Source organism: Silene latifolia, chromosome X, assembly GCF_048544455.1.
Source record: "Silene latifolia isolate original U9 population chromosome X, ASM4854445v1, whole genome shotgun sequence".
NCBI lineage: Eukaryota > Viridiplantae > Streptophyta > Magnoliopsida > Caryophyllales > Caryophyllaceae > Silene > Silene latifolia.
The window spans coordinates 196,904,587-196,925,849 of record NC_133537.1 but is presented as its reverse complement, the minus strand read 5'-3'; the positions used below and the strand labels follow the sequence as shown (position 1 = coordinate 196,925,849).

At 37.8% G+C, this 21,263-nt stretch overlaps 1 non-coding gene across 1 annotated transcript; it reads right to left on the bottom strand.

Moving 5' to 3' along the window:
• Positions 1–15,564: 15,564 nt before the first annotated feature.
• Positions 15,565–15,671, bottom strand: LOC141624963 (small nucleolar RNA R71). Its single transcript, XR_012534766.1, has one exon. It is a non-coding gene; the product is annotated as a small nucleolar RNA R71 (small nucleolar RNA).
• Positions 15,672–21,263: the final 5,592 nt, after the last annotated feature.

The window sequence follows — 21,263 nt, the reverse complement described above, 5'->3', positions numbered from 1 at the left end:
ACACGGAAATCAAAATAATTCTAAAAATCCGAAACATAAATTAAAATAAGACAATAATAAAAAAGCCAAGCTTCATGGAAGCTACTCCTAGCTCCTTGATGATTTCTCAAGCTTGCTTTTCCTTTCCCTTGTCTTTGCTTAGAGGAGGCCCTATTTACAATAAAAAGGGGATACATTATCACAACTTTGTATCAAAATACCATAGTTGAATTAGAAACATAAAAGAAAGGATATTCATTTACCTACTGGAGTGATTTTTCCAGCTTTGATGTCACCAAGATACTTGGAACAATTCCTTTTCCAATGTCCAACAACATTACAATAATGGCATTTGTCAAGAGGACCCTTCTTGGTCTTGGAAGTGCTAGCTTCAAAAGTCATAGCCTTGGTGGACATGGGAGCTTGCCTCTTACCCTTTTTCCCATTCATCTTGAACTTCCCCTTACTCTTGGTGCTTATGTTAAGCACATCCTTAGGTGGGTTAACATTTAACCCCATGTCTCTTTCGGCTTGCACAAGTAACTTGTGCAACTCTTCAAGAGACACGTCCTTGTCTTGCATGTTAAAATTCACCCGGAATTGAACATATGCTTTGACTTTGGATAAGGAGTTTAGAATCCTATCTACAATGAGTTCTTTAGGGATTTCAACTTTTTGAATTTTCAAAGTCTCGACTAGCTCCAACAATTTGAGCACGTGAGGGCTAACCTTTTGGCCCTCCTTGAAATCGAGATCAAAGAATGCCGAGGCCGCCTCATATTGGACGATACTCGGAGTTTGTGAAAACATTGTCACAAGCTTAGAATAGATTTCATTAGCGGTGCCCATTTTGAAGGCTCTCCTTTGGAGATCCGCCTCCATCGCAAAAATCAACACATTTTTCATTGCGGCGGATTCTTTGTGGTAAGCCTCATATGCTTCCCTATTGGCGGCACTCGACCTAGCATTAGGTTCGGGTGGAGAGGCCTTGGTGAGGTACCGAAGCTTGTCGTCACCTTGGGCGGCTAATTTGAGTTGGGCATCCCAATCGGAGAAATTTGACCCATTCTTTTCAAGTTTACAACGATCCATGAAGGATCTGAGCCATGAAGCATTAGTGAGAGGTGTGGCGTTGGTGTTTGGTGCGACCATTTGTTATGAGAAATTAAAGTGGTCTACTAAACAAAAATAGAAGGAATAAAACATTTGTCGTTTTTAATATCATACTTGTAAATAAATTAACAAGATATGAGCATTTATATAGTGACCTCTACCCAACTATTATAAATGATTCCAAGACCCAAATTCATATTAACTTGGGCACGGTGCGGCCGATGAATCCCTTATCAATATAACTCAGTGGATTAACTCTTTAATCGATTCTACTTTTAGAACTCTTGGTCGATAAAATTATATTAACATTTATCTTAAGCCCGGAACACATGCAACTACGGTTACGAATACTTCCGTTGAGCTCAATCCAAATTTCGAATAAATGTGTCCATGATCCAAAACCACATTAATTTGGGCACGGTGTGGCCGATAAATCCCTCATCAACATGAATTCGGTGGATAGACATTTATCACCCACTTCCCCTACGTAACAAGGTTTATACCCCGGTGTGGCCGAGTGCACTCCCTCACGAAATAGGTTTTCATGGTCTCTACTTTTTGGTAAGGCTAAGTCTCAATTGTTTGTTTTAGCGAGAGGTCATGTCAATTTATTATCTATCACGTTTTAAGTGAACTAAAGCGGTGAACTACGATAATTGTAATTGACACGGTCGATAAACTCGATAAAAAATGACAATGCATGTTTTAGTTATGGCGATTTAGCGATGCATGCAACATATAAATAAAATGCAAAGCATAAAAATAAAATCCTAGTATGGCCTTCCTAAAATAGTAAATCTAATAAACTATTACAAATTCGGAAACCAACTCCTTTGGTCCCTTGAACTTCGGTCTTGGCACGCATCTCGAGGTAACACCGTCTTCATGGAAACTCCGGGAAATTACAAAGTAATAAATAAAATTATAAATGAATTACATAATTTCCTATTATACATTTGTAAATAAAATAAATCTATTAAATTACAAAACGGTGATACGAGATCACAATAAATTACAACCGAATCGATATTCCCATACATTTCGGGTAATATCAATTAAAACTAAGGCCATACTAAGTAAAATTACATAATTCAAAATTACATAAAAATAAAATTTTGACAATCATAAATAAAATGCAGCATTATAATATGTATGAACATGCCCAATTTTATGCTAAATCGCCTTTAAAGAGCCAATATCGTATATTAATCGGTTTTTACGGATTTACGTGATTTAACCTTTTATAATCACAATAATTACATAAATTCATATTTATGTACAAGTTAATTACCCTAACCTTCTTAGGACTCAAAATTAGTCTCCACTAACATATTGACAATAATTAACTTATATTTCTTAAAATTGTTCATAAATGGACTCAAAATTACAATATTATGTCATAAACTTCAAATAAATCATAAAAATTTCAAATAAATTTGAAATTTGAAATTTAAACTCATGAACATTCTGGAAAAATACCATGACACTCATAATGTTCAAAAATTAGGTTAAAAATTTCGAAATTTATCGAGAAAAACAATGTTGCGGTTTATCCGAATTGTCAATTATTACCATAAAAATATGAGAAAAATATTTTTTCTTAACTTTTCACTTTTAGATCTGAAATATGTGATAAAATGCAACATGTGACGTTTTTCCTTCGTCATGAAGTATGTTTTAGCAATTTGTACTAATTAAAGTCACTATTTATGTGATTTTTCATCAAAAATTCATAAATCATGCAAAAAGACTTCATTATAGCCAAATATTTTGCACACATCTTGAAAAATTGCATGTGACAATATACTAAATTTATATGACCATATTCGAAATATAACTCATATTAACCTAATTTACCATTTAAATATGATTTTAACTTGAAAAATCCATATTTCGAGCATAACAACTCATATTATTATGAAACTTTACATGCCATCAGTATATAATATATGTGAAAACATATCCAAAAACCACTGGAAAAATCGAAGTTTAGCTATTTTTAGTCCAAAAATGACATTTTAATAATAAAAATAACATTTTAGTGCCATTATATTAATAAAAATGAACAATAAAATCCATAAATAAACCAAAATATCCTAAAAACATTTTAGGATCAAAAACTTTAACATGCATGATAAATTTCGTGATATATCATAATAAACACAAATTTATAAGTTTTATTTGTTAATCGTATAACTCGGAAAAATAATAACCGATTTGTATGCAAATAACCTAAGGCTCATGATACCGCTTGTTAGAAATTATTATTCTCATTATACAACATATTCATATATGTTACAACTAACTTATTCATAAATTAAATCTTGATCTTATGCATGCAAACATAATTAGAAAAGGGAAGAAATCGTCATTCTTACATTGAGTATTCGGATATATGGGCACAAATGAGTTCTCCTACTCACTTCTTCTTGAGCTTTCCTTAATAATGGAAGAACAAGGATTCAAGGATAGAATCCCTCCCAAAGAAGAATACCCAAGATAACCCCTTAAAAACTAATATTATTTGAACTAGAACAATATTAATTTTATTAAAAATGACCTAAAACTATTGTTTTGTCCTCTTGAAATTTTCGGCCAAGAGAGGATGAATTTTGGAGTTTTTATTTCTCTTTCTAAACTTCTATAAGTTATTTTGATGAATGAATAATATGATGCACAACACTAGTAATGATATTATGTGCATTATAGTGATTATAAAAGGTAAAAACCTTTTGCTTGCATGGTTGGGAAACCGGGTATAGGGAAGGGGCTATGGCCAATGCATGAGCTTCAATTCTTCCCAAGAATTATAGGCATGCAAGGCTATGTATTAGGTCTTATGATTATGCTTTCCACTTAACATAATTAACATAATTAAGCTTAATACTCCCTCCTTTTTTTTTGGTAAAAGGTGAGTATATTATATCATGTAACAAAACATCACAATTACAAGAGAGTTATGGGTTCAAGACCCCTTTACATCACAAAAAAAATAAATTCAAATCACTCCAATGTTAATCAACCAATTTCTGACATTCTCCTCATCATTTCCTGCCAAATGCTGCCGAATTCTCCTCTTCATATCAGTCTCAATCTTGCAAGCTAGAACAGTAGGTCTCAGGATCCAGCCATTAACACGAGCATTATTCCTCTGAAGCCAAATATGATAAGTAATAGCATTGTACATGGCCACTCTAATTTTCCACTGAAGACTCTTCCTATCCCCTGCCAGTAAAGAGTGAACTTGCAGAGGACAGCCTCCAAACCAGGCCTGCAGCTCACGTTGCACCAATTTTGTATACTCACAGTTGTTGAAAATATGTTCAACAGTTTCAGACTGAGCCATGAAATGAGAGAGTGCTTTGGTGTGTTCCAGTTATTCCATACCAGGGAAGGCCATTCCACAGGGGGAACAGTGGGGCTAAGCCACTCATAACCACTCTTAATAGTATATCCTTTAGGATTTAAAGTCCAATTGCCAGCTATGAAACCATCCTTCAATTTATCCTTGACTTTGCATACATTTTTCCAGACCCATGGGGCATCAGGTGGGGGGGAGTATTGGTGCCAATCCTGATTCTTAATGTACACATCATTCACCCATTTTATCCAAAGACGATCAGCCTTACAGTATATCCAACTGACGATTTTGGAAGTAATATTTACGTGTCTCATTGTAATTTGATTAAATTAGATACGGCCTAAGTAATCAAATTGTTTTATTACTTGGATGAAATTGTTGTTTACGGAAATAATTGAAACGGAATGAATATATCATTATAAATACAGCTTAATACTCCCTCCTTATTTTCGGCACATATTGTGTAAAATGGAAAGTCCATTTTACACATTATTTTGTCAATTTGTCACATGTAACATGTTCCAAGACATTATGTGTATAAAATATATTTTTAACAATTAAAAATCAACATATTAATAAAATATGTCACTTATAATATTAACCTAGTAATTCATAATTACTTGTACCAAAAAGTGTTTCCGAATTATAAACTACAACATTCTGTATTTATAATGATATATTCATTCCGTTTCAATTATTTCCGTAAACAACAATTTCATCCAAGTAATAAAACAATTTGATTACTTAGGCCGTATCTAATTTAATCAAATTACAATGAGACACGTAAATATTACTTCCAAAATCGTCCGTCAATTTTAAGTAATTTAATTAACCCGTATCGTTATACGATCAATTAAGTAATCAATTAAGAGTGTTACCCTTTAGGTATGACCTAAGGGGATCAACTGATCACCACCGTCGCACGACAGTAATGTCAAACTCTAGTCAGCCAATCATTACCGATATGTGTGGACCAGTTGACAGTAAAATATTACTTCCCACATGTATTCTTAAAATGAGACTTAAACATGTGATCATCATGATCGACAGTTGTGATCGCATTATTGTCGGATGACACATATTCCAACAGGTAAATAGAGAAATCTTTGAAGAAGTTCAAAGAGTTCAAGGAATCACGATTTAGTCGTGATGGGATTATCAAAGTGAAGACTTTTATATAAGCCAAATGAAATGTGATATAGTATCACAAGTTAATCTCTCTTAACACACATTATGGGATAATGTGTGGTTGGATAAGAAATCAAATGCTATTCGATATAGTTTGGACTTTAATCAAGTTACTTTAAGTTACTTGATCTTATTTTGGGGATTTTATCATTTTGTCAATTATTTTTCCACTAAATCTAAAACGAATCATATGAGATATGAAATGGTAGGATACCATGTTTGTAAGTTTTCAAAAGAAACAATTGCTCATTTTTCCTTACTATAATCACGAGTACAACAGGTTTGTGTCTCGTGAAGCTGTCTTTCTAGAACACAAGTTTATTTCTAGAAGACAGCGTGGGAGAAATTATTCAAGAGCCACAAAGAATGTTATGTCGCAAGAAACTGGTCCTTCTTGGCTACATGAGACGTTTTGTGTAAAACGTTGTTTCTTCAAAACCTAGGAGGTTAAAGTCATCACTTGTTGAAGATGGTCAATTAGTGTTACTTTTAGAAAGTAAATAGCTTGTAACTTACAAAGAAATTGTTTGATTCAATTTGATTACTTCTGGAAAGTAATGAACATATGACTTACATGAGAGTGTTTAAGTCACAACTCAATATAAGGCTTAGAGCCATGAAAATCCGAAATAAATTCCAAGTGAATTGTTAGATATCAAAGCTTGATTGGTTGCAAAAGGGTTTTGCACTAGTTGAAATGCTTAAGTCTCTTTGGATCGTTTTAGGGATTGTGTTTCATTATGAGATATATAGCGAGTGAATCTAAAACCCACTTCTTCAATTAGAAGGAATGTATTCAATACATGTCTTGAGTTTTGTAGATTCTTGCAATCCTAAGATAATGTGAAACTTAAGAGAGGGTCTTGAGTAGGACATCAATGAGTTGGAATCAATGATTTGATCATGGTATAAAAATTTTCCCGATAAGTCGAGAAGTTGTGTTTATACATGAAGTTTAGTGGGAGTTACGGAAATTTTAGTAGTCTTATATGTGGATGACATATTGATCATTGCGAATGATTTAAGACTTGGAGTAATATATTACATCTTTAATATCCAGATTTATGTAGATAAATCTACATGATATTAGCGTCAAATAAGAAGTCTTATGTTGATAAGATTCATAATTAGTTCAATCAAGTTGAACATATTTGATTGATTCCATTTGCTTCCGCTGCCGGATCAATTAAATGAGTAATGATGTATAACACTTCATATACTTTGAGTATGATGAATTGTTTCAAATCAAATTTAGTAATAGTTACCAAGTAAGCCATAAAGATTACCCTTAAGTGCTTGCAGAAGCATTAAGGATGTAAAGCAAAGTGTTTTTGATGCAATTTTGTGTAAGGGTGTTACAAATGACAATTGAGATTGCGCATGGTTTCCGACAAAACCATAATCAAAACACATCAGGATGGTTAAGATACCATTGTGGCTATGTTATTTAAGAAATAGATTTTCTAGAATCGTTCTTGGCAATAAAGAACAATGAGAAATATTTACAACGGAAATTGAGTACACTTGCAATCATGGGATGTGCAAGAGGGATGAGTCCCGCACACTGTGAAAACAGTGGGAGCTATTATAAGGCAAGAAAGCATATGTCTAGATTGGATCTAGATACGTACTCAGAAAGTTTTGTAATGCGAATGTATACATTACGAAAGGAAAACAAGTATGTAGAAAGGTTGAGCAGGGAGTTGCTAAGACCTACTTACAATGCCTATTCATAGGCTTAACATGATGAGTCATGTCATTTCAATTGGATTGAGATGAACAACTACATACAAGATCAAATTAGATTATAGAATATGAAATAATAATCAGGCATTGACTATTCATATGTGATAATCGCATTTGTCGTTCGAGTTTTACTTTAAAACTCTTTTATTATACTTTGTTATATCCAAACGGGTTGTATGACGATATTGAACCCCGTTAAAGTGAACCCGGATTAACATAGTATTCGCCCATAGTCACTTGTATGAGGTGACGTCTCGAAGTGACTAGAGTGTGATGCGATTGATGGCAAGTTCAAGTGCCATAGAGTCATGTGAGATGACTAGTCGATCACATAGGCAGACTGTTAGGAACACTTTGTCGGGCAGTGACCGCTTATAGAGTTCTGGCAAATTTATAAAGCCTGGTCGTGGCGAGAGCTACTATAGTATTCTAATGAGTCGATTCTTTTGACTAAAGACTGTTCGCCTAAGGTGGCATGGTTTCAGATTAGCTTTGATTTATGTTACTACGACCTTCGTAAATGGGGTCAAATGGGCATATTTTGGGTTATGATGGCCGTAGCTAGTCGAAGAGAATAGTGCGATAGGAATTGTCCACCCCCTTGTCAGGGTTAAAACAATATCTCAGGGCCACTCGAGGAGTAATGAACTGGAAATGCGTGGCCACGCTCGGAAGGTATCTATGGTAGATAATTCCGGTCAAATTATTTATTCTCCAGATCAAGGAAACCACTCTCGATATGATCACTTGCAAGTACGACCTGAAAGACACCTTACATTGAGTGGGAGATAGTAATAGGACAAGAGAATTGGTGACGCACACATGTGTCGAGGACAAGTGGGAGATTGTTGGATTGTCTCCGATAATAATGCGATCACAATTGTCGATCATGATGATCACATGTTTAAATCTCATTTTAAGAATATGTAAGGGATGATTCATTTTATAGTCAACTGATCAACATTAATCGGTAACGAGTGGCTTGCTAGAGTTTGACGTTACTGTCGTGGGACGGTGGTGGTCAGTTGATCCCTTAAGGTCACACCTAAAGGATGATGCCCTAATCTGTAAAGTTGATTAATTGTATGACGATACAAGTTAATTAATTCCTTAAAATTGAACAATTCAGTTTGAGTGAGAGAGAATATTGATATCTTGTTTTAATGGGATTAAATAAGATTTATTTTAGTAATTGAAATATTTTATTACTAAAATTGTTTATTGTTTGTGAAATAATAGAGATGAGAATGAATTGTTGATTATAATTACAAGATGTTGTGAATTATAATTAATTGACCCATTTTATTTATGTGATCAAATATTACTAGTCAATTTGTTGTATGTAATTTAATTAATTCATAAAATGATATTTATGTGATAAATATGAATTAAATTAATTAATAACATGTATCATACTACATGTGACATATTGTGTGACAAGTGACAAATTGACAAAAATAAAATGGTAGTCCATTTTATATGTGGACCGAAATATAGGTTGTGGTAGTGGATTGTGGTTGATTTATTTTATGAGATAAAATACTTGTAATGATACCTAGTCTAACTAGCTATCATACCTACACATTTAGATAAGAACAAAAGTAAAAGGGAAAGACCACATATTGGTCCTCATACTCCCCTATAACCGTGACCCTCCTACCATTCTAAGGTGACTTTGGTTTTTGTTCTCTAATTTCATTCTCTTTATGCATGTTAAAGATATTCACATGCATTCTTCTCTCTATTTTTCTTCATCTTTCTCTAAAACTTGAGAAATTTTGATTCAAATTGTTCAAATCACATTACTAATATTATTAGTGTAATATATGAGTATTAGTAATCAATTTTAAGGTAAACTACTAAACAAATATCTAGCACATATTATTAAGTAGAGATAATGGATAATCTTGGGTGCAATCAAGAGGAGTGGCTTCTACACTTGAAGTCTTTGGAGGATCATTCCATTACTCATCATAGCTCAAGAACAAGTGAAGGTAGGAGACCTTACTAGTGCCCATAAACCGAAATATTCAATGTAAGGAACCGGTTTTCCTTTTACACTCATTTATATGTTTTGCATGTATAAGATCTTTATGTTTTTATGACTAAAACTTTAAACTAAAATATGTGATATTTAAAATATGATTTCTAACACTCCTCGACAACCTCCTCGAAAACCTCCTTGACCACCTCCTCAAGAATGAGAGAAGGGTCGAAGTCGAAGTCCACTTCCATGGGAGCCCTCCCCGACGTAGAAGCAATGTCACCTGCAAAATTAAAGTAAATTAGGCTGCGTCAGATGACGACAAGCCTCTGTGAGATTTTGTTTCAAGCCTTTTTAGTCCCGAAAACGGCCTTTTCTCGCCATCTTTGGCCATTTCTCTCGAAACTCAACCACTCATGTGGTAAATTGGGTCAAGTCAAGTCAAGTCCAAGCCTAGTCATGGGTTTGAGTCGAAAATTCGGCAGCATTTCGCTATAATGGCAATTATGCCCTAGAAAAGTGTCCAGAGAAAGCCGTCACAAATCAAAAATCCGAAATGGTAGGAAGTTTACCCGTTACACAAGGATTCCAAAAACCAAATTTCATAAAAAATGGGCAATTTTCGAAGCAATTTTCGAAACAGCTGAGAAACCGTCTCAATTTCACTCAAATGCTCAATACTTGACGAAAATTCAAAAAGAATACATGGTTATGTTCCTAACATTACCAATTATCCATTTCTAATGTCAATTTTACAAGGCAAATTCATTTGGGGGAAAAACCCCAAAATTTTCAAAATTTTAGGTTGAAAACCCTAATTTTTTCCAATCAAAATCAAGCAAATACAAATATTAAAGCAAGAATGAGACACATACCTCGATTAGTCATGATTAATGGAGTAACTTGATCAAATTTTGACGGATTTTGGTTGGAATTTGAGAGAATTTAATAAGAATTTGTGTTTTGTTATTATGAATAAAACACGACTTCTGTCGAGTTTTTACTCAGACAGGGACGAACTCGGGAAAGGACGCAGCACCTGATGCGCCTCTTCCCCAGATCCCCTCCAGCTCAATTTTCAAATGTTCGTTATAAGTTCGTTATTTGTGGGGCCATCTTTGGTGCCCCTCTTCTCCAACACCATATATCATATATTTGGTCTATTGGGCATTTATTTTTGTCCGGACCAGTATTTTATCTTCGAGCAGACTGCAAACCGTCGCAGTATTTTATCTTCAAGTAGACTATGAGCCGTCACAGTATTTTATCTCCTAGCAAGGATCTTTTATCAGGACTTCGCTTGCAGCAACGAGCGGATTTATGACGGTGTTTCGACACGCCTCCATCAATACCCTGTTATTTTCCAAGCGAGAGTTCATGACAACCGATTGTACTTTTGAGAGATAGAGTTCGCTTGAGACCGACGCAAGCAGATTCCCCCCAGCAGTTCTTACCGACGCCCTGATGTCCTCAATATTATTCGTTCCAAGAAAGAACTCTCAGGTATGGTTCCTTCTTATGGCTGGCGAGCCTCCTTACGTAGTCTAATGGACTTTAAACGACCCTCCCCGATACTCGACAAACTCTAAAATGTTCCCGATGATACGTCCTTGGTTCAGACCCCTTGAGCCACCTCGCGTCGCCATAGTCGTCAGGTTGTAATCCTCGATTGACCTGATGGCTATACTTTGACTTTCGCCTTGTCCAAGCCTCAGTCAAAGTGGGGGCTCTATAGATACCTCATTTCTGCACCTCCCGCCAAACACCCGGTGATGATTGGGTCGCATGTTTGGTATATGGAACGATTTATGACAGTTCGTAAGTTTATCATCAAGTGATAGCTCAGATACTTGTGTCTACCCCTTGGTCATCATCTGCGCGCCGATACGGTCATTTTGACAGTAATTATAGTTCATTTGGAGTCCGGGTCAAAAACCGCTTAATTTTCTAATAAACCGTTTAAAATGCCGAGTCGAAATGTTCTAGAATATTCCAGATATTTATTCTATAATTTAATTTTATATCCTTTTGGTAAAATATATCCCGAAAATCTTATTTTAAGGAATAAGGAAGTTGACATCTACCGCAATTCCATAAAAGAAACGCGGAAATCTTTCATCCTCATGAGGAAACTTCTGGGGAAAGGACGCTGCACCTGCTGCGCCTCTTCCAAGAGTCGCAGCACCTGTTGCGCCTCTTCCCCAGCTCTTTTCTGCGTATTTTCAGATTTTTTTCGAGATTTGTTTCCAAAGTCTGAGTCATTCCATAATTCCTCCTTGTGTTTAGTATAAATAGACTTTCGTTCAACATATTTCTCACGCGAGTGTCCACCCTTCCCTTCTCTCTTTGCATTCTAAGACCTTGTTCTAAGCTTTCGACGCCTACGTTCTTGATCAATCGACCGCATAAGCTCATATCATTCTGAGTACCAGTCACGTTTGCATGACCGACCAATTTGACCACTACACAAGCAATTAATCAATTTGTTTTTAAATCCTTTTCCAAGGGCACTTTCATATTTTCATAAGATCGAGTCGAGTTACCACTAAAAGCCGATTTAGTTAAATCTAGCGACGCTAACATGTAAGTCTGAGGGTGTAAAATCCCAATTTTATTTCTTGTACTTTTTATTTTGTAATTAATGTACGAGTTTATTTCATAAGCACGTTCAAAACCGTCTTTAAAAAAACCATTCTTTTAAAACAGTATTTATAAAAACCGCGGAGGACTGGCGTTGAGAAGAAACGCAGCAGCAGCTGCGCCTCTTTGAAGAATCACAGTATATGATGCGCCTCTTCCAGAGGCTGCCGTTGCTCCTGCTCTTCTTCTTCTTCCTCGATCTTCTGCAACTTTTCTATTTTACTTATTTCTTTCGTTTCTTTTGTTCGTTTTTGTATATAAACCATGTTTTATTAATCCTTTTCAAATTATAACATTTAATCTCGACTTAAATCCCTTATAATCAATATTTGCGGGTTTTCGTCATCTTATTCAAACCCGGATTTAAGAGGCTTGATTCATTCATATGAAGTCCCTTGATTTCGTCTGTGATATATGTTTCAATTCTGTTTTCTTCATCAATTCTTAATCTTTAATTTCCGCCTCTAACCTCAAGTTTGTATATAAACCCGTTCTCGACATCGTAAATAATATCTAACTTGTAATAATTCATTTCAATCCGTTTTTATCATTTTATGACGGTTCCTGATGCATATAATCTGACTAAATCACTTTCATTCGAGTTATATATCAATAATCTATCCTAATCAAACAACCAACGATAACAATTAACGAGTATGACTTTCACAGTCAGAAACCAACTAAAGAACAGACGCATGAACTGATGCGCCTCTTCTAAGCGACGCAGCAGATGCTACGCCTCTTCTGAGGTGCTTTCTCTCTCTGAACTCGTCTTGTTTTGACGTAGTAATTCTAATTAGGTTTTAATCAACTATTATTCTTATTATCACTATAATTCGACATATTTTCCATATAATTCATATTTTCCATATTTTCTATTTTATTTTTATTTCATTTTTTTTATTTCCTTATTTTTATCTTCCTAATTTATTTTATTTCCTAATTTCTCTTTATTTCCTTATTCTTCAAATTTCCTTATTTTTCTAATTTCTTTATTTTTTCTAATTTCTTATTTCTTTTAATTTCCTTATATCTTCTATTTTCTTTTATCTCTTTATTCTTTTCTTTCCAAATCCTTTTTAAGCATGTTTATGACTGATATGTGGTTATTTTTCGCCATTTCACTTCCCTTTTCTCATGCATTTTGCCTTCTTTAGCACGTTTTTAGCTCACTCTCGCCCGTGTTTTGCCCTTTATTCCATGAATCTCAATATTATGACTCCCCGTACTCTTTTGTAGGGAATTGGCCTTGGAAAAGGCAAGATGGAATGAAGACCAAGTGAAGGAGCTAGCTCGTGTTGGCTTGAGAAAGAAAGGAGTTGAAAGAGGCTGGGAAGTGTGTTCTGCCGGCACACCGACAGCCGGTCCTGCCACCGGCAGAACACCCCACAGACATTGCCAAGAAAAAAAGGAAAGGAGCTGAAGACTGTGTTCTGCCGGCAGGCCGGCAGCCGGCAGAGCACAACGACCTTGAATTAAAGATAGAAGAAGAAGAAGAAAAAGAGCAATGGTCTCGCTACCGGTACATGCACCGGTAGCCGGCGAACCGGTAGAAGACGCACGAAGGAAAGGAATTGAAGTATAGAAGAGTGTGTTCTGCCGGCAGGCCGGCAGCCGGTCCACCAGCAGAACACACATGCCAGTTATTTTCCCAAAATTCCAACTTCAAGTTTTCAATGGCCTCGCTACCGGTAGGCAAACCGGTAGTCGGTCCACCAGCAGAACGCAGCTGCTGCTGATTTGGGCTTTATTTCCTCTTCCCTTCTAATCCAATGAAAGACTATAAATACCCCCTCCCTTAACCATTTCCACACACAACCCTAGATCTGAAAACTTTCCCTAATTTATGTAAACTTTCCTTAATCAAAGCACTATTCTTTCTATAATTAATATTAATCATTTAGTAAAATTAGGTTAGTAGTAGTTATTGTCAATTGTTTATTTGGGTTGTATTGGAAGATATTGAAGGATTCTCTTCATTTATTCAATCAAAGCAACCATCCTTACTCATTGTTGGTATATTTCTTTCTCATTTACTTGTTTAATCAATTGTTTACATTCAAGTTGTCTTTTATAGTTGTTTTAATTTATATCATGTCATCTCTTTTGATTACTTGTTTTTATACCTTTGTTTGTATGAACAATTTGAACATGAGTGAGTAGAAATCCTTTTAAGGTTTAGGGGGAGTCTTAATGGAATTGATGGGCATGATTGTGTGATTATTTGAGTTTTTGGTGAAATTGTTTATCTTTATTAATCTTGCACACAAGGTGTTTGATGATTTGCATGAGTGAAAGCTTGTGCCTTTTTTCATTGTTGCTTAATCCCCCCATTGAATGAAAGTTTGTGGTGGTCTTGTTGTTTTCTTAAGAGAGGTGTGATTCTTAATGGAAGTTATTGGTCACCCTTAGGATAATCAAGACATTGATTCATCATCCTAGGATAAACTCTCACCATAGACCCTTTAAATCATCATGTTGCCCCTTAAACCATTTAGATGAACCCGAAAGCCCTAGCCTTTAATCAATCGTATACATTTCCTCTTAATTGCTTGCATTAGTTACATATAGTAGTTTAAATCAACTCCTTTCCTTTAATTTTTTTACTAGACTAGACTCCCAATTAAGCTGAGTAGAAACCCCTCCATCCTCGTGGTTCGACCATGATTTATACTACTAAATTGGGTTAAAATTATTGTTGGTGATAAGAGACTCGACCCTGCCTACATCTTACTCATCACATGGCGCCGTTTCCGGGGATGGCGTTAGGTTATATTTAGTTTATTAAGAGTCTTTGCTTTAGTTATATCTCACTTGTTAGTTTGTTTTAGTAGTTGTGTGCTTCATTGTAGAGTGTGTGATTTCTTGCCCTCCCCTAGTGTGTAAAGACACTAGGAGACTAACGGTTTGTTGAGTGCATGCCTAGAAGGAACCATCAAGCTCTACTCTTCAATTCTGACCCCGAAAGGCTTTTTAGGACCTTGAGGACAAGGACCCTTGATAGAGTTCGGAACCTTCCTTAAACAAACATAGACCAACCAAACCCAAACACCCTACCAATCATTGATACCACAACCCAACTTCAACCAAATAACACAATTGAGATCCCCATAGAAAACCCCTTTCACAACTTTCCACTTCCAAGTCCACCTCAATCACCACCCCCTCATATACCAAATCCACCACCACAAATGGCTCTACGGGATCACAACCGGCCTAACCATAATGATTCATGTAACCCTATTAATTTTGGCACTTTGGCTCCCAACAACTTTGAGATGCATCCCTCCCAAGTTGGGTTGATCGAGAAGGATTTGTTCGGGGGCATATTGAAGAAGATGCTCATGCTCACCTACGAAAGTTCAAGAAGAAGGTCTCAATGATGAAGAAGAACAGGGTATCCGAGGACACTCTAAGGATGATGTTGTTCCCATTCTCTTTGACGGGTAAGGTGGACCGGTGGTTGAATATTCACCCTCCGGATACATTCACAACATGGGATGCTTTAGCTAAGGCGTTCATGGCCAAGTACTATCCGTCACCCAAGACCGCCATGCTTCGTAATGAAATTCATAATTTCCAATAAGAAGATGGGGAATCCTTGGGTGAAGCTTGGGATCGATACCAAGACCTTATTGCAAGTTGTCCTCACCATGGGATCCCGGAGTGGTACATCACCCAAACCTTCTTTCAAACATTGTTGCCTAGAACTAAAGATATGGTAAATGCCTCCGCGGGGGGAGGATTTGATCATTTAGGTGATGAAGAAGGCACGACACTAATCAAGAAGATGGTAGACTCGGAAGCAAATTATGGCTCAAGAGTAAACATGCTTAGGAGAAATGGCAAATTTCCTAAGGAGAACTCTTCTAATACAAATGCCGAGACATATGCCAAGCTTGATTTTCTCACCAAGCAACTTGAGAAATTGCAAAGGAACCAAGTTCACCAAGCCACCACCTCACATGGTCCACCCATGGAAGAAGTAGCTCAAGTTTTACCTTGTGAGCTTTGTGGGGGGAATGGCCACACTTTTGACATGTGTGCCAACAACTATAATGGTGGGTACGAAGAAAATGTCCAAGATGTTAATGCTTTCCAAAGCTACAAAAACAATACTAGACCACCAAGACTCCCCTACAACAACCCCAATTTCTACAATCCAAACACTAACTTCTACCATCCGGGTTTAAAGAACCATCCCAAATTTAGCTACAAGAGTACCAATGTTCAAAACCCACAACATCTTCAACCACAAACCCCAAATAATCCACCCGGATTTTCTCAACCAAGGGGAGGATACTCCAACCAAAGAAATAACCCCGGAAATCAAAACCAATGGCCAAACAACAATCAAAACCAAAACTACGGCAACCAACCCCAAGGTTACCAAGATTTTGGAGGCAATCAAAACAACCAAGGGTTCTATCAAGGGAATCAAGTGAATCAAGCTAATCAAGGATTTGGGCAAGGGTATGCTCAAGGGTTTCAAGATCAAGGGCAAGGGCCAAATTTCAACAACAATGGTCCTAGAGGAAATTTTCAAGGGGGACAAAATAACAACCAAGGCCCCAACACTCGGTATGACTATGGTTTTCCTTTACCCATAGCCAACCAACCTTATCAAGAACCCCAAAGTGAACCCTCCCAAAATGAACTTTTGAAGATGATAAAGAACCTGCAAATGCAACATAGCCAAGAAATGGCTAATCTAGCAAAGGCAAACCAACAAGAACAATTAAACTTAAGGGCTACCTTCCTTAAAGATATGAGGGAAATGGAATCAAGGATGGCCTCTCATGCTATGGCTAACCCTCAAAGGTCGCCAGGTGGTCTATTAGCCTAAGGACAAAGTTCCAAGGATGCCTTAAATAGCCACCATGCTCATGCGGTAGTTTTGAGGAGCGGTGTAGAGCTTGAGGACCCCTACAAAGATCTTGAGGTATAATTTGATGGGGATCCCAAGCGGGAAAGGATGGAAAGGAATGGTGAAAAAGATAACCCGTCCTTAACACCGTCGGCTAGAGTGAGTGAAGCCAAGAAGGGTAAGAAAGCTTGTGAAGAGTCTTCAAGTGGGGGAATTCAAGTGGAAAAAGATGTTGATGGATATGTGGAAGACCTTCCTTATAAGGAAGAAGCAATTGAAGAAGTACCTTTGCAATACACCAAAAAGGTAACAAAGAATTCGGTTCCTCCAAAGGTATCTTCCAATTCTCAACTTGTGTCTAATATTCCTTATCTCTCAAGAGCCATAAAGAGTAGGGAAAACTTTAAGTATACCAAGTTTTGTGATATGCTTGAGAGGCTTGAAGTCACCCTACCCTTTACGGAAGTGATTATGAACATGCCAACCTACTCAAAATTTTTAAAAGACATCTTGACCAAGAAAAGGGTTTTGGGTGACCAAGAGATAGTGGCTATGGAAGAGGCATGTAGTGCTCATATCCTTAACAAAATGCCCATTAAACTTGGTGACCCGGGAAGCTTTTCAATCCCATGTGTAGTTGGTGGTGTTCCTATATCAAGAGCTCTTTGTGACTTGGGAGCAAGTGTGAGTGTCATTCCTTTAAAAGTTGGAAAGAAGATTGGCATTCAAAATCTTGCTCCTACTACCATGACTCTCCAATTGGCGGATAGGTCCGTCAAGTGCCCTTTGAGGATGCTTGAAGACATGCCCGTCAAAGTTGAAAAGATTTTAATACCCGCCGATTTTGTTGTCCTTGACATCGATCCCGGAGGATAGCCATACCCTCATCATCCTAGGTAGGCCATTTTTGGCTACCGGAGGAGTGCTTATTGATGTGAAGAATGGGCGGCTACTCTTCCAAATTGAGGGCAACAATGTCGAATTTAACCTCCCACATTTGATGAAAGGACCAAGAGTTGAAAGGTTAAGCACTATTGAGGTGATTGACTAGGTAGTGCATGAAGTAGCCCGAGAAGAGGCGGAAATGGAAGAGGTTTTTCAAATCTCCTTGCATGATGAAGCTATGAAAGAAGATCATGATGTGGATGAAGAACTTTTGAAGAAAGTGGAGGGCTTTCTCCCTCCAAAGGTACAACTCAAACCTTTACCTCCCTCACTCAAGTATGCTTTCCTTGGTGAGGGGGAGACTTACCCCGTGATCATAAATGCTAATCTAAGTGAGTCGCAAGAAATGAAACTTTTGCAAACCTGGATATAGCATTGATGACATCAAGGGGTTAAGCCCGAGTTTGTGCATGCATAGAATTGTCTTAGAAGAGGGGAGTTGACCCAAGGTAGATGGTCTTAGAAGGATAAACCCTAAAATGGCCGAGGTAGTTAAAAATGAAGTTTTGAAACTACTTGAGGCTGGGATTATCTATCAAATAACGGATAGCACATGGGTAAGTCCGGTTCACGTGGTACCAAAGAAGGGAGGGGTGACCATGGTTGAGCAAGAAGACGGGACCACCCTACCTACTAGACCGGTGACGGGATGGCGAATGTGTATCGACTATAGGAAACGTAATGCCGCCACCCTTAAAGACCATTTCCCAATCCCCTTTATAGACCAAATGCTCGAGAGACTTGCGGGTCATGCATATTATTGCATTCTAGATGGTTACTCCGGGTTCTTCCAAATCCCCATTCACCCGGAGGACCAAGAGAAGACGACCTTCACTTGTCCCATAGGGGTCTATGCTTATCGTAGGATGCCATTCGGGCTTTGCAATGCGCCCGACACCTTCCAAAGGTGCATGATGGAAATCTTTTCGGAATTTCTAGAGAAAAGCATGGAGGTTTTGATGGACGATTTTAGCGTCCATGGAGACTCATTTGATCATGGTCTAGTCAATTTGACTAATGTGTTGAAGAGATGTGAGGAGCACAACCTTGTCCTAAATTGGGAAAAATGTCATTTTATGGTAGAGGAGGGGGTTGTACTCGGTCACATTGTCTCTAGAAGGGTTATTGAGGTTGATGGTTCTAAGGTTGCCGTCATAGAAAACTTGTCACCTCCTTCCAATGTGAAGGGAGTGAGGAGTTTTCTAGGCCACGCCGGATTCTATAAGTGTTTTATTAAAGATTTTTCAAAGATAGCAAAGCCATTAACTTCATTACTCCTCAAAGATGTTCCTTTTGTATTTGATGAACCTCGTCTTGAGGCTTTCCATAGGTTGAAGGAAGCATTGGTCACGGCTCCAATAATTCGGGCTCCGGATTGGAACCTCCCTTTCGAGATCATGTGCGATACATCGGATTTCGCGGTTGGTGCGGTCCTTGGGCAAGTGTTTGACAAGAAGCATCATGTTATCTATTACACAAGCAAGACCCTTGACTAAACATAATGTGGCTATTCTATGACCGAAAAGGAGATGTTGGCAATTGTGCATGCCGTTGAAAAGTTTCGGCAATATCAAGTTGGGTCTAAGGTGGTGGTTTACTCCGATCACACCACCTTGAGATAATTAATGGTGAAGAAATATGCAAAGCCCTGACTCTTGAGGTGGGTCTTACTACTCCAAGAATTCGATTTGGAGATTAGGGATAAGGCCGGGTCGGAAAACTTTGTGGCCGACCATTTATCAAGATTGACCATTGAGGATCATGGAATTCAAGACAAGAGTGGACCTATCAATGAGTGGCTAAAGGATGATGGGCTCATGGAAGTTAGCTCCAAAACTCCTTGGTTTGCGGATCTTGCAAATTACATTATGAGTGGTTTCATACCGGATGAGATGGAACCAAGGGAAAGGAGGAAATTGAGACATGATGCCAAGCGGTACTTTTGGAATGATCCCCACCTGTTTCGCAAGTGAGGGGATGGAATGTTCCGAAGATGTGTTTCTAGAAAGGAGAGCTTGGAGATTGTTGACCGGGTCCACAATTCTGCTTATGGGGGACACTTGGCCACCTCAAGAACCATTGCCAAGATCCTCCAAGGTGGATTTTATTGGCCCTCCATGTTTAAGGACATCCACTACTTAGTGAGATCGTGTAATGCTTGCAAAAGGGTTGGGAACATTGTCAAAAGAAATGAAATGCCCCTCACCAACATATTTGAGATTGAGCTTTTTTATTGTTGGGGAATCGACTTCATGGGACCGTTTCCCAACTCTTGTGGGAATTAATACATCTAGGTAGCGGTGGACTACATGTCCAAATGGATTGAAGCGGTGGCCTCGCCCACCAATGATAGCAAAGTTGTGATGAAGCTTTTCAAGGGCACGATCTTTCCAATATTTGGGACCCCAAGAGTGGTCATAAGTGATGGCGGATCACACTTCAGCAAAAGTACTTTCAAAGCTCTACTTGAATCACATGGAGTGCGGCATAAAACCGCCCTCGCCTACCACCCTCAAACTAGTGGGCAAGTGGAGGTTTCTAACCGTCAAATCAAGGCCATATTAGATAAAGTCACAAACAAGAGCCAGAAGGATTGGTCACAAAAGCTTCCGGATGTGCTATGGGCATTGAGAACTGCCTACAAGACACCCCTTGGTACCACCCCCTATAAGCTTGTGTACGGGAAAGCTTGTCATTTGCCCATTGAACTAGAACACAAGGCTTGGTGGGCTCTCAAGGAGATGAACTTTGACTTTGATGCCGCCGGAGAGGTGCGATTTCTCCAAATGAGTGAGCTTGAAGAATTAAGGATGGAAGCTTATGAGAGTTCTAAAATCTACAAGGACCAAACGAAGAAATGGCATGATGGCAAGATCATGGAGAAAGATATTAGTGTGGGAGACCTTGTTCTCCTCTTCAACTCCAAGGTTAAGGTGTTCCCGGGCAAGCTTAAATCAAGGTGGTCGGGACCCTTCAAGGTGATGCAAATTTTCCCTTATGGCGCATTTGAACTTTGGAGTGAAGAAGGTGGACCCTTTAGGGTCAATGGTCAACGCATCAAGCGTTATTATGATGGTGACAACAAAGGACCGATTGAGGTGCTCTACCTCGTGGAATCCCTCCCCGAGGAGAGGGCAAATTGAAATTTTTGAGCAAGAATTGGTTTGGTGGAGTTCCACAAGAACCACTATTTGTAAATAGCATGCATTATTAGGTAGATAATGAGAGATTTGGGAAGCATATTTTGTCGACTTTGGATTGGTGACGGAAGTCATTTTGGAGGAAAACAAGTCTTAATTTCGTTTGACCCGAAATACCGACATGATGCGTCGGCTTGATAGTTGAAAACACGAGTCCCGAGGTCAAACGAATATTTCTATTTTCAAGTTAGTGCAAACTTGGAGAAGTTGGAAAATTGATGAAATGAGCTGAATGTTGTG